Raw genomic sequence first — 14381 nt, 5'->3', positions numbered from 1 at the left:
CTGGTTATTTCAAGGTACGATACAAAAATTGTTATATAATACATTGCTACGTTATCAGATTTTTCAGCCATTTAAGAACCAGTAAGAACCACCCGAACTATACTTATCTGCAGTAACTGATACTGACAGAGGTCCTACCTCATTGTCAGCAGCCCTGACTCCCGCTGAAATCACGTTAAAGAGGGCTGTGGGCCCAATGGAGTCCTGTAGACATCCCCAGACTCTGTCTTTTTTTTTTCCATACAAAGTAACAGGGTTCATATCTGACAGCCATGCTCGCTGTCATTGTCACGGGCCAGGAGTATAGTCAGCTGGAGCATATAGTCAGCTGGAGCACCCTGCTTTAGAAGTGTATACATCTATAACAAATGTGGCAGACCAATGAGAGGTTTGGGGTGGTATAAAAATTTAGTTTTGGACAAAATGTCTTTTTATAATATTGCAATATTTTAATATTCAGCTTTTAAGCAATCACTGGGCTATAGCCATATAGAGATTCAATGCATGTGATGTGTTTATTTCAAAGACTCTTAGTTATACGTCAAACAAATGTGGTGGTTTTGGTGGCCAAGAAGAGGACATGTAGCATTACCTGCATTGACTTTTTACCAACGTGTGCAAACTCCTATACATCCTGCTATGTGGACTATTGCCGCAGTGAGAATACGTCTATTTGCTGTGGAGCACATGAACGTTATTTTGCTCTTCCATATATAACAATGGCACCTGTTGGCCAGCTTGAAACTGACAGGAGATCCTTACTGAAAAGTGTTCCTTCCGATTAACTAAGCCATTCTCTTGTTGAAATTGACTGTTTTACTTTGTGTAATATACATGTATGCAATGTTGGTGCTTTTCCCCCCCCCCCCTTGCTAGATAATCTATTGTAGTATTCACTGTGCACTTGGTTAGCTTTGACCAAACAGGAATGAACTTGACTAAATGTATCAGATCTGAATCTTACATCAGGCACCTAGTCTCTGCAGGTGTAGATTAGGTCTGACATATCCGCTGTGTCCCCACCCTGATTCATTTCTGATTAAATTAAATTCCAGGTATGAGAATTAATATTGTCAAAACAATATTGTGTAGAATGAGTGGTGAAATGATGAGCAATTGCTGATGTACTGGAGAGCAGGATGTAAAGCAAGAGAGATATTGTTGTGCGTGCACAGGTGTGTGTATCCAAGAATGGGTGGTGACAAGTAACACAAATGAAGTGTCTACTGTAATGTTGATTCTTGCTGCTGATTAAATACTTTGGGAAATTTCATGTTTGCTTTTTTTGTGTCGCGACTCGTGATAAAAACCGGATACAAGTTCTATGCCAAGTCTGGACTGTTGTAGTTGGACTCGACCTTTATGTTCAGGAATAGGTTTCTCCAGCTACCAATGATCAGCTGTTCAATATGGCGCACGTCTACTACACAAAATCTCCTGATGTATATATGAAAAGTGCAGTCATCTTCACACTTCAATACAACTGTGTGCAAAAAAATATATGTACAGTAGTGTTAAAAAAAAAAATAACAGTAAGGCTGGGTTCACACAAGCACATTAACGTCCGTAATGGACGGACGTATTTCGGCCGGAAGTCCCGGACCGAACTCAGTGCAGGGAGCCGGGCTCCTAGCATCATAGTTATGTACGATGCTAGGAGTCCCTGCCTCTCTGCAGGACAACTGTCCCGTACTGTAATCATGTTTTCAGTACGGGACAGTAGTTCCACGGAGAGGCAGGGACTCCTAGCGTCGTACATAAATATGATGCTAGGAGCCCGGCTCCCTGCACTGAGTTCTGTCCGGGACTTCCAGCCGAAATACGTCCGTCCATTACGGACGTTAATGTGCTCGTGTGAATCCAGCCTGAGTTTAAAAAAGCAAATGAAGCGCAAAATCTTTATAATAACTTTTATTTTCCTAAATGCAAATGCACTGGATATACTGGACATTCAATCCCAAATCAAAACAATAACAACGTTTATCCAGTTTGTGTTAATCCTTTACAGAAAGTGAAGAAAAGGGAATATTAGGCTCTTCATAAAAATAGCAGTGCCAACATTTTTCTTTAAAAACTCAAAAATGTAGTGTATAAATGGAAAAATGTTTCAGATTTGACTTTACTGAACTAATATTTAGTGGCATAACCAATTTTCTGAGAACCGCTTGACATCTGTGTAGCATGGAGTCGACCAACTCCTGGCACCTCTGGACAGGTATTCCAGCTCAGGAAGATTGGACGACATTCCACAGTTCTTCTGCATTTTTGTGTTTTGCCTCATAAGCCGCATTTTTTATGTCACCCCACAAGTTCTCTATGGGATTGAGGTCAGGGGATTGGGCTGGCCACTCCATTACCTCTATCCTGTTGGTCTGTAACCAAGATGTTGTTCGCTTTCTGGTGTGTTTTGGGTCATTGTCATGTTGAAACACCCATTTCAAGGGCATTTCTTCTTCAGCATAGGGCAACATGATCTAAAGTATTTTTATATATTCAAACTGATCCATGATCCCTTGTATGCGATAAATATGCCCAACACCATGGTATGAGTAACATCCCCATATCATGATTATTGCAGCACCACGTTTTACGGTCGTCACAGTGTACTGTGGCTTGAATTCAGTGCTCGGGGGTTGTCTGACATACTGTCTGCGGCGAGTAGACGCAAAAAGAACAATTTTGCTTTCATCAGTCAACAAAATGTTGCATCACTTCTCTTTGGGCCAGTCAATGTGTTCCTTGGTATTTTAACCTATACTGGACATGTCTTTTTTTCAACAACGGGACTTTGCGGGGAGTTCTTGCTGGTATCGTGGCTTCACGTAATAGTCTTCTGATTGTAGCAGTACTCACTGGTAACTTCAGATCTTCATTGGTCTTTCTGGAGGTGATTATTGGCTGATCCTTTGCCATTTTGGCAATTCTTCGATCCATTTGAACAGTAGTTTCCCTCTTCCTTCCGTGTCTTTCAGGTTTTGGTTGCCACTTCAAGGCATTTGAGATCAGTTTAGATGAGCAGCCTATAATTTGCTGCACTTCTCTATATGCTTTTTCCCTCTCCAGTCAACTTTTTATTCAAAGTCCGTTTTTCATCAGAACCATGTCTGTAACGACCGATTTTCCCCATTATTTCAGCAGGAAATGCACTATAACCAACATGTGCAACATTTGCCACCCTCCTACCTCAAATAAGGGCCACAATTGACAGCTGTTATTCCACAGAATGAAGGACTTCACCAACTTAACTCCTCACTGCTGTTATTTTGGACAAGACCCTTTCAATGAATGATTAAATTGCTCAGAATGAGCGGCAGGCATGTCCTAATTGTTGGCTTTGTTTTTTTTCTACTAGAATTACAAGTAAATTATTTGCTATGTAGAAATATCACTTCTGCCAAAAACATTGACTTATCAGGTTAAAAATGTTGGACTGCTATTTTTTTTTAACACTATTGTGTGTGTGTGTGTGTATATATATATATATATATATATATATATGTATGTATGTATATATATGTATGTATGTATGTATATATATATATATATGTATGTATGTGTATATATATATATATATATATATATATATATATACTGTAGTAAATCTGTCAGTTCTGACTGCTCAAAGCTGGATTGTAAAATCAGTTTAGCAGCAGTAACACTATACACTTGGCCATATTATAGCTCTGTTTTGTACGTGGCCGTACTAGGGCTTTCATAGTGGTGCATGAGCCCTCTACTGAACCTCCGATTTCATACCGAGGCATACAGGTTTTTTTTTTGTAGGATTCCATGCAAACCCAACAGAAAATATATTGTGGCATGCTCCATCGGATGCCATATCTATGTAGGTTGTCTCCCCTAGATGCATTGCTTCTGGTGGAGAATATCTCTGTACATACAGTCTGTATGGAGGTACACGGAGGCTGTATGGAGGTACACGGATTCTGTATGGATGTATACGAATAAGTAATGAACATTGATTCCCATCACATAATAATGGTGAGCAGTTTACAGTTGCAGACCGAATGGTATTTGCTAGCTCAGCAAATATTCACTCTAAACAGCCACCAAACTTTGTAATAGCCCAGAATTAATGGGAAATGTGTCGGGAAGATAACAGCCAATGTTTTAGTTAGATTCATTAAGAATTTGAATAATTTTCGATTCAGATGAACTGACAATAGGATGAGGCTTTGTTCAATATTATTCCAAACATGTCCGTTTACAATTTTTTTTTTAAAAAGAAAGAAAAAATAAATACAAGATGTGACATCAAGAGCAAAGCTTTAGGGGGGATTTAAATTAATGAAGCAATGTGTTCTAATATGTGCAAAAATCGCCTCTATTCATCCATTAACATTTTTGTAAAGCAAGTAAGCAAAATAATGGGCACCGCCTAAAGAGGGTATCCCTAATAAACTAATGGGAGGAAAAAAAAGAAGAAAATGGATACCAAGAAAAAGCTGTGCACTACCAATCTAATGTCAAAATATAATGCAAACATTTTTACTATGTAAATCATAAATACACAAATCAGACTTATAAAAAAAACAACAATAAAACAAACATAGCAACTAACACTGGCCTATATACCCATGATAAGGTGTCCATGCCACATACAGGAGGTCGCCCGGACACAGAGCAGCCAGAAGAGCAGGGACGAGGTGAGTATAGGCAATTTGTTTTTGAGGCAACTGTTTTTTGCAGCAGTCAATCTGGGCAAATATAAATTGAAGTACCATTTGGTGCAAATATTGGGCCGGATTACCCTGCGTGTTCTGTGTCGGATACACTGCAGACTTTTCCATGGGTCAGCGTATCTGACCGGTATAAACATACCCAATCTCTGCTCTTCCGATCATTTTTGTTTTTTATAGCACATTATTTGGTTATAATACAGAAATCATTTTGCTGTATTTTATATATTGTTATATTTTGATGTTGCTTTTCTCACATTTCTTAGACTAGGTTTATTTCTCATATGCCATTTCTTGGGCATCGGCACCTTTTGTGATTGCCTAGGCTAGTTTAGTTGAGTACTGAGTTTTATATTTTCACATTAGATTGGGATTGTGTGGTTTTTCTTTGTATCCCATTTTTTTTATTTTATTCTATAAAACCAATGACATATCAGGCTGCTTTCCCCATGTACACACTAAACGTAGGTTAATAATGAATGTGAACTAGGCCTTAATGTCTTCCAGTGTCCTCATCTTCTAGGAAATGGATTCAAATTAGTATTTATGTCTCCTGACTCTTCAGTCTGCAGTTTAGCATGGAAATATCATATTGTTCAATGATGTCATTCAGAATATATGATTCTATTGATTTACCTGTCTTCAGGCGGAAGCTGTACTGAAACTTGAACATGCCTGTCCACAAACATTGAGAAAATAATATAAGATCAATTTGATGTTAAATTCTATTTACAGCTTGGGTCTCATGTACAGTGAAGGAAATAAGTATTTGGTTTTGTAAGTTTGCCCACTGTCAAAGTCATGAACAGTCTAGAATTTTTAGGCTAGGTTAATTTTACCAGTGAGAGATAGATTATATAAAAAAAAAGAAAATCACATAGTCAAAATTATATATATTTATTTGCATTGTGCACAGAGAAATAGGTATTTGATCCCCTACCAACCATTAAGAGTTCAGCCTCCTCCAGACCAGTTACACGCTCCAAATCAACTTGGTGCCTGCATTAAAGACAGCTGTCTTAAATGGTCACCTGTATAAAAGACTACTGTCCACAGACTCAATTAATCAGTCTGACTCTAACCTCTACAACATGGGCAAGACCAAAGAGCTTTCTAAGGATGTCAGGGACAAGATCATAGACCTGCACAAGGCTGGAATGGGCTACAAAACCATAAGTAAGACGCTGGGTGAGAAGGAGACAACTGTTGGTGCAATAGTAAGAAAATGGAAGACATACAAAATGACTGTCAATCAACATTGATCTGGTGCTCCATGCAAAATCTCACCTTGTGGGGTATCCTTGATCCTGTGGAAGGTGAGAGCTCAGCCGAAAACTACACGGGGGGAACTTGTTAATGATCTCAAGGCAGCTGGGACCACAGTCACCAAGAAAACCATTTGTAACACATTACGCCGTAATGGATTAAAATCCTGCAGTGCCCGCAAGGTCCCCCTGCTCAAGAAGGCACATGTACAGGCCCGTCTGAAGTTTTAAAATGAACATCTGGATGATTCTGAGAGTGATTGGGAAAAGGTGCTGTGGTCAGATGAGACTAAAATTGAGCTCTTTGGCATTAACTCAACTCGCCGTGTTTGGAGGAAGAGAAATGCTGCCTATGACCCACAGAACACCGTTCCCACTGTCAAGCATGGAGGTGGAAACATTATGTTTTGGGGGTGTTTCTCTGCTAAGGGCACAGGACTACTTCACCGCATCAATGGGAGAATGGATGGAGCCATGTACCGTCAAATCCTGAGTGACAACCTCCTTCCCTCCACCAGGACATTAAAAATGGTTCGTGGCTGGGTCTTCCAGCACGACAATGACCCGAAACATAGAGCCGAGGCAACAAAGGAGTGGCTCAAAAAGAAGCACATTGAGGTCATGGAGTGGCCTAGCCAGTCTCCAGACCTTAATCCCATCGAAAACTGATGGAGGGAGCTGAAGATCCGAGTTGCCAAGCGACAGCCTCGAAATCTTAATGATTTACAGATGATCTGCAAAGAGGAGTGGGCCAAAATTCCATCTAACATGTTTGCAAACCTCATCTTCAACTACAAAAAACGTCTGACTGCTGTGCTTGCCAGCAAGGGTTTTGCCACCAAGTATTAATTCTTGTTTGCCAAAGGGATCAAATACTTATTTCTCTGTGCACAATGCAAATAAATATATATAATTTTGACAATGTGATTTTCTGTTTTTTTTTTAAATATAATTTATCTCTCACTGGTAAAATTAACCTAGCCTAAAAATTCTAGACTGTTCATGTCTTTGACAGTGGGCAAACTTACAAAATCAGCAAGTGATCAAATACTTATTTCCTTCACTGTATATAAACTAGTGAAGACGGATAGTGGAAGTTTCCCACAACAACCAATACGATTACGATCATTTCCCTGTGTAGGTTGGGGTTTGAGTGGTTGCTATGGGCAACTATACAATTTTTTTTCTTATCGGTTATTTAACTCCTTACATCACTGGGTCCTAGGGCTCCAGTCCAACCAGGGTAAGGTGCTGTTCCGGCTGACGTTTCTGTTTTGACAGGAGGAATAGGTTAATCTGCTATCCTACCTAGTATAAAAAAAAAGAAAGCCTGATGGATTCATAATGCTTTGATCCATTAAAACTGAATCCATCATGGATCTATCAGAAACTGAGGCCTTGATGCCAATGTGAGCAGAGCCTAAGGGTGCCCATACACATTATAGGAAAGTCGGCCAGGGGACGAACTGGCTATTGTAAGTGTACAGGCAGCTTAACATTCACGCTCCAGAAACATACGATTGGATTAACTGGCTTCATAGTCATGTGTGTCTATTTGGGAAATGAGGTGAAATTGATATGATTATAATCTGCAAACAGCAATGCGGATTATGTTTTTGCTATGTAAAACAAAGTAATAAATTTTATAATAACAACTAGAAATTGTTACTTAGGCCTCTTTCACACGGCATAATTTAGACAGTATTTTCTAATAGTAAACCAAAGACACTTAAAAGGTACAAATCTTGGTATTACACCTTTTCTCTGTTTATGTTCCACTCCTGGTTTCGGCTTACAAATACTAATGTAAAATACAGACCTAAATACGTAAGTGTAAAAGTGGCCTAGGGCTACGTTCATACTACGTCTGACTTCTTTTTTTTGGTTATGTTTACTGCCACCTGTATGTTGTTGTTGTTTTTGTTTTTTTTACATACAGCAAAAATAAATGCCACAGATTACTATTTATTATTTTTTTTTTTTTTACTGTACATTACAGTATAAGGCCCAATGGACAAGACCGTAAAACCGGTTTTGTGGACCCATTTGGTTCTATTGGCCGCGGACACCTTTCCGCTACGGATAGGTGTCAGTGCCGTGAAACCGTGCTGGGAATTATGGAGCATGTCCTATTTTTCGTATTTTACGGGCCGTGCTCCTATACTTTGGATGGAAGCACGGCCCGAAAATGCGGGCGGCCGGCTGTGCCAGCAATCGCGGTTTGTGATTACGGGCACGGTCGTGTGCATGGGGCCTAAGTTTGTATTCCTATTTTTTCTTTTAAACAAGCCTACTGTATGTGAACAGGTCCTTATTAAGGATTTTATTTTCCTTCTTTCACATATTTGGCCCATGCATATTTAAAGGAACACTCAATTAATCAGTCTGATTCTAACCTCTACTACATGGGCAAAACCAAAGAGCTTTCTAAGGATGTCAGGGACAAGATCATAGACCTGCACAAGGCTGGAATGGGCTACAAAACCATAAGTAAGACGCTGGGTGAGAGGGAGACAACTGTTGGTGCAATAGTAAGAAAATGGAAGACATACAAAATGACTGTCAATCGACATCGATCTGGGGCTCCATGCAAAATCTCACCTCGTGGGGTATCCTTGATCCTGAGGAAGGTGAGAGCTCAGCCGAAAACTACACGGGGGAACTTGTTAATGATCTCAAGGCAGCTGGGACCACAGTCACCAAGAAAACCATTGGTAACACATTACGCCGTAATGGATTAAAATTCTGCAGTGCCCGCAAGGTCCCCCTGCTCAAGAAGGCAAATGTACAGGCCCGTCTGAAGTTTGCAAATGAACATCTGGATGATTCTGAGAGTGATTGGGAGAAGGTGCTGTGGTCAGATGAGACTAAAATTTAGCTCTTTGGCATTAACTCAACTCGCCGTGTTTGGAGGAAGAGAAATGCTGCCTATGACCCAAAGAACACCGTCCCCACTGTCAAGCATGGAGGTGGAAACATTGTTTTGGGGGTGTTTCTCTGCTAAGGGCACAGGACTACTTCACTGCATCAATGGGAGAATGGATGGAGCCATGTACCGTCAAATCCTGAGTGACAACCTCCTTCCCTCCACCAGGACATTAAAAATGGCTCGTGGCTGGGTCTTCCAGCACGACAATGACCCGAAACATACAGCCAAGGCAACAAAGGAGTGGCTCAAAAAGAAGCACATTAAGGTCATGGAGTGGCCTAGCCAGTCTCCAGACCTTAATCCCATCGAAAACTTATGGAGGGAGCTGAAGATCCGAGTTGCCAAGCGACAGCCTCGAAATCTTAATGATTTACAGATGATCTGCAAAGAGGAGTGGGTCAAAATTCCATCTAACATGTGTGCAAACCTCATCTTCAACTACAAAAAACGTCTGACTGCTGTGCTTGCCAGCAAGGGTTTTGCCACCAAGTATTAATTCTTGTTTGCCAAAGGGATCAAATACTTATTTCTCTGTGCACAATGCAAATAAATATATATAATTTTGACAATGTGATTTTCTTTTTTTTTTTTTTTATATAATCTATCTCTCACTGGTAAAATTAACCTAGCTTAAAAATTCTAGACTGTTCATGTCTTTGACAGTGGGCAAACTTACAAAATCAGCAAGGGATCAAATACTTATTTCCTTCACTGTATATATATATATTGTCACGATGCGGGGTGTGGACCCACTGGGCCGTAACGCGTAGCGGGATGGCAGCTGGCCAAACAGGTAAGTACAGAGTTGAAATTGTTCAGTGAGGGTGCCTGAGGCAATCGTAGACAGTAGCGAGGCAGGCACGTCCAGGACCAGGCGGCGGGAAGACGTCAGGTGACGCGTAGCAAATCAAGCGTAGACTATAGCACGGCAACAGCACAGCACTAGGACTGGGTAGCATGGAAACAGGATACAGGAACAAGGTACACTGGGAAACTGAAAGACACTGGGAGACCATAAGCACGACAAACTTTGGGTAACAAACAATGCTCTGGCAAAGAGCAAGAGGGCAGAGCCCTTTTTATAGCCCAGGGCATCCTGGGCTATATTGCAGACTTCCTGCAAAAATGCGCGCACTGGCCCTTTAAGACCGTGCACGCGCGGGCGCGCGCGCCCGCCGGAGACACTCGAAGTCTGGAAGTGAATGCCGGCGCCTCACAGGGGGACGACGCTGCAAGCAGGTAGGATGTCCATGGCCACGGCCGTCGGAGATTAAGGCAGAACGACGGACCGTGGCCATAGACGTTACAGTATCCCCCCTCTTACGCCCCCTCTTCTTGGAACCAGAGCGGGAGAGAAACTTCCTCACGAGGACAGAAGCATCGATGTTCTCCTCTGGCTCCCAAGACCACTCTTCTGGGCCGAACCCCTTCCAATCCACCAAATAAAATGTCCTTCCTCCCACCTTCTTGGTAGCCAGAATCTCCTTTACTTCGAAAGTCCCCGATGAATCGCCAGGAACCACTGTAGAACTAGGAGTGCTGGAGTAGCGGTTCAGGACCACAGGTTTCAGCAGGGAGACGTGGAAAGAGTTAGGAATCCTGAGGGTAGGGGGGAGCCGCAGCTTGTAGGATACCGGGTTGATCTGTAGCAGGATTTCGAAGGGTCCGAGGAACCTAGGAGCAAATTTGCACGACGGCACCTTCAGCCGGATATTCCTAGAAGACAACCAGACCTTAGTCCCTGTAAGGAACTGCAGAGGCGTCCGTCTTCTTGTATCTGCCTTTCTCTTCATGCGGTCCACCGCCAACAGGATAGAGGAACGGGTCTGTTGCCAAATCTGTAGAAAGTCCCTGAAGGTCGAATCAGCTGCAGGAATATGGGACATAGTAGAAACAGAAAGAGGTATACGAGGATGCTGACCGTAGACGATGAAGAATGGACTGGAAGTGGTCGACTCACTGGTGTGGTTGTTATAAGAGAACTCTACCCATGGGAGCAACTGCACCCAATTATCATGGCGCCTGGAAACAAAGTGACGTAGATAGTTCTCCATGATCTGGTTAACGCTCTCGACTTGCCCATTGGACTGGGGATGATAGGCCGAAAAGAAGTCTAATTTTACACCGATGAGGCCGCAGAGTGCTCTCCGAAACTTTGAGGTGAACTGGACCCCTCGGTCCGAGACAATATGCAGGGGCAAGCCGTACAGACAGAAGATGTGTTGTATGAAGAGGTCAGCCAATCGCGTAGCAGACGGCAGACCGGTCAAGGGAATGAAGTGAACCATCTTGGAAAATCGATCCACCACCACCCAGATCACACTGCAACTCGCAGAAGAAGGAAGATCCATGACAACTTCCAGGGGGCAACAGGCACAGGCAGTGGTTGGAGCAGACCAGCAGGTCTGGAGTGAGCAACTTTATTTGCTGCGCATACCGTGCATGAGGAGACAAAGTCCATAACGTCTTTGGGTAGCGTAGGCCACCAGAACTGACGGGTGATTTAGATCTTGGGTCTTACGAGCACCCGCGTGACCTGCCAGCTTAGAACTGTGACCCCAGCGAAGAATTCTTCCTCGGTCAGCCAGACGTACAAAATTCCTACCCGGAGGAATGTCTCTAACTTGCAGGGGATTCACAGAGAAGATGCACGATGGATCAATAATATTCTGTAGAGATTCCATGGCGTTTTCGGTTTCAAAAGATCTAGACAAGGCGTTGGCCCTCACATTCTTGTCGGTAGTGGAGTTCAAACCGGAACCGAGCAAAGAACAACGACCACCTGGCTTGACGAGGATTCAACCGCTGGGCCGTCTATAGGTAGGTCAAATTCTTGTGATCCGTGAAGATCAGGATAGGATGAACCGCGCCCTCCAGTAGATGTCTCCACTTCTGCAGATCCAGCTTGATGGTCAGTAACTCCCGGTCCCTAATCGAGTAGCTGCGCTCTGCGGAAGAAAACAACTTAGAGTAGTAACCACATACAACAGCCTTGCCTTTCGATCTTCTCTGGAACAACAGTGCACTAGCACCAACCGAGGAAGCGTCCACTTCTAACGAAAACTGTAGGGATACATCAGGATGGTGCAGAATGGAGGCAGACGTGAAGGCTTTTTTTAAGGATTCAAATGCGGCTTCAGCCTCCGGAGTGCACATCTTGGCATTCCTACCCTTCTTAGTGAGGGTATAGATAGGAGCAGTCAGAGATGAGAAGTTGTGGATGAACAGTCGGTAGAAGTTGGCGAATCCTAGGAAGCGTTGTATGGCCATTAAGCCTTGGGGGCGTGGCCACTCCAGGACAGCCTTTACCTTCTGGGGGTCCATCTTGAGGACCCGATCCGAGATAATATAGCCCAGGAAGGATAGAGACTTCTTCTCAAATACACACTTCTCCAACTTGGCATAAAGGCGATTCTCTCTTAGACGAAGCAACACCTGGCGGACATGACTTTGATGAGTTACTGGATCTGGGGAAAAAATCTAAATGTCATCGAGATACACCACAACACAAACATAAAGGAGATCACAAAAAATTATATTGACAAATAATTTAAATACTGCTGGGGCGTAACACAGGCCGAAGGGCATGACTAAGTATTCATAGTGCCCATCACGAGTATTAAAGGCAGTCTTCCATTCCTCACCTCGACGAATCCGAATCAGATTGTAGGCCCCTCGCAGGTCCAGTTTAGAAAAAAAATTCGCCCCCTGTATGCGATCAAACAGTTCAGAAATCAAAGGCAGAGGGTACCTGTTCTTCACCGTGATCTGGTTTAGGCCCTGGTAGTCAATGCAAGGTCGTAGCGATCCATCTTTCTTTTTAACAAAGAAGAACCCCGCTCCGGCCGGGGATGAGGATTTACGAATGAAACCTCTCTCCAGGTTCTCCTTAATGTAGGCCGACATGGACTGGGTCTCTGGCAAGGAGAGAGGGTACACTTTACCACGAGGAGGGGATGATTCAGGAACCAGGTCGATAGGACAGTCATATGCCCGTTGTGGCGGCAAGGTCTCAGCCTCCTTTTTTGTTGAATACATCGCAGAACATGGAGAAACAAGAAGGCAACCCTGTCAAAGACTGAAGAGCAGCAGGCTGTGGCGACTGGATGTGGCCCAGACAGCGGTCAAGACACTTCGGACCCCACTGGAGGACCTCTCCAGAGTTCCAATCCAGAACGGGGGCATGCAGACGGAGCCAAGGCAAACCCAGCAGCACGGGGTTGACGGCCTTGAACAGGATGAACAGTGAGAGAGAAGAAAATTTCTTCCAGATTCTTGAATAGAGCGAATTATTGGAAAATGTTCTGGCTACAAGTAAGATGGAGAACTGTTTCTGAAAACCTTTTCTCTTTTACATAGAATTCTTCAGATACCAGGCCGTCAGATGTAGTCTGTCCAGTAACAGACCTCTCTAACAATAGATCTTTGTGTAGGCGTATTCTCCAGTATTCTACCCTCGAAATACATAAGATGGAAAACCAGACCCTTCAGGGCCAGAAAGGAGGCAGTAGAATTACAGTTGACTTCTCTAACATATCTTGGCCCAAAATCTGTTTAGAAAAAAAGATAGACCGGAAGAAAAACGTAGCGATAGTGGTTCTTCCTGCTGACTGAGAAAGCACCTATTAGGCCTGGAGTCGGATCTGTTCAGATAGCAAAATTATTCAAATTTGCAGTTCGACCTGGTGGCCATCAGATCTGAAGAATGTCCCATGTGTGCGTCAACTGCAGAAAATACTTCATTTTCAATTCCCATTCTCCAGGACTCAGCGTTTTCCGAAGCAGAACATTCACAGATCCTCTGATGTACAGAGCACCTAGATCTAGAAAATTCAGTATCTTCTTGCACTCTTTCAGAAATGATGAAGAGCCAATTTAATGGTCTTCAGCTCCTTCAGGTTGGAAGAAAGTCATCTGTTCTTGTAATGTCTCCGAGCCCCCTCCCTCTGGAGGCATCCGTAGAGATGACAACTTTGCCCAACATTATAAAGCATTACTCTATGGCAAGATTGTTGTCTATCAACCACCATTGAAGAGTATTGTAATACCCATGTCCACGGGCCGGCAGTTGCTCCCAGCGGTAGATCCTGGACACCAAGAGAGTGGTAAGAACAACTTTTTATTTGGTGGATTGGAGGGGGTTTGGTCCTGAAGAGAGGTCCTGGGAAACAGAAGAGAACCTCAATGTCCCTACCCTCCTGAAGAGGTTTCTCTCTCGCTTTGGTCCCAAGAGGAGGGGGCGTAAGAGGGGGGATACTGTAACACCGATGGCTTAATCACCTCCTGACGGCTGCAGCCATGGATCAGTGAGCGCTGGCCCACATCTCCTCCTCAGGAGACGCCAGCGCTCACTTCCGCTTCACTCTGCTGTGTCCCGTAGGGTGCGCGCGCACGCTCGTGCCTGGTCTTAAAGGGCCAGCGTGCGCACCTGAATTAGATATCCAAATTAGCCCATGAGCCCCTGCCCCTTCCTGCATTGCCTGAGTGTTG

The sequence above is a fragment of the Rhinoderma darwinii genome, chromosome 1 (genome assembly GCF_050947455.1).
Source record: "Rhinoderma darwinii isolate aRhiDar2 chromosome 1, aRhiDar2.hap1, whole genome shotgun sequence".
In the NCBI taxonomy this organism is placed as follows: domain Eukaryota; kingdom Metazoa; phylum Chordata; class Amphibia; order Anura; family Rhinodermatidae; genus Rhinoderma; species Rhinoderma darwinii.
This window is presented reverse-complemented; position numbering follows the sequence as displayed.